Here is a 601-nt window from a genome sequence, read left to right as displayed (position 1 = left end):
CCGAGGATCCAAACCTTCATTTATCCGTATTTGTCCAATACGCTGATACTGTTAAAGCTAATGGTGTCACTTCAGAGGCAATTCGACTTCGTCTTTTTCCTTTCTCGTTAAGAGATAAAGCTAGAAAATGGCTTCAGTCTCTACCTTCTAACTCAGTTACCACATGGAACGAGTTGAAGAAAGTCTTTCTTGCCCGATATTTTCCTCCAAGCAAAACAGCTATGTTGAGAGCCCAGATAAATGGATTTAAACAGAAAGATAACGAGTCTCTTTTCGAAGCATGGGAAAGATACAAAGACATGATGAGACTTTGTCCACACCATGGTTTAGAGGATTGGTTAGTAATTCATACCTTCTATAATGGTCTCTTATACAACACAAGGTTAACAATAGACGCCGCCGCAGGTGGTGCGCTTATGGATAAACCTTATGCCGATGCTTATCAACTTATCGAAAGCATGGCCCAAAACCATTATCAGTGGGGAAGCGACCGAACAATGGTAGAGAAACCTCAAACGAAAAGTGGCATGTACGAGATAAGTAGCCTTAATCATGTTAATGCAAAAGTGGATGCTCTGGCCCAGAAAATTGAAAGTTTAAA

At 40.6% G+C, this 601-nt stretch overlaps 1 non-coding gene across 1 annotated transcript; it reads right to left on the bottom strand.

The window, feature by feature from the left end:
* Positions 1-221: 221 nt before the first annotated feature.
* LOC127088470 (small nucleolar RNA R71) lies at positions 222-328 on the bottom strand. The gene has a single exon (XR_007790304.1). It is a non-coding gene; the product is annotated as a small nucleolar RNA R71 (small nucleolar RNA).
* Positions 329-601: the final 273 nt, after the last annotated feature.

This window comes from Lathyrus oleraceus, chromosome 5 (genome assembly GCF_024323335.1).
Source record: "Lathyrus oleraceus cultivar Zhongwan6 chromosome 5, CAAS_Psat_ZW6_1.0, whole genome shotgun sequence".
In the NCBI taxonomy this organism is placed as follows: domain Eukaryota; kingdom Viridiplantae; phylum Streptophyta; class Magnoliopsida; order Fabales; family Fabaceae; genus Lathyrus; species Lathyrus oleraceus.
The sequence above is the reverse complement of the archived record's forward strand: the minus strand, read 5'-3'. Positions and strand labels throughout refer to the sequence as shown.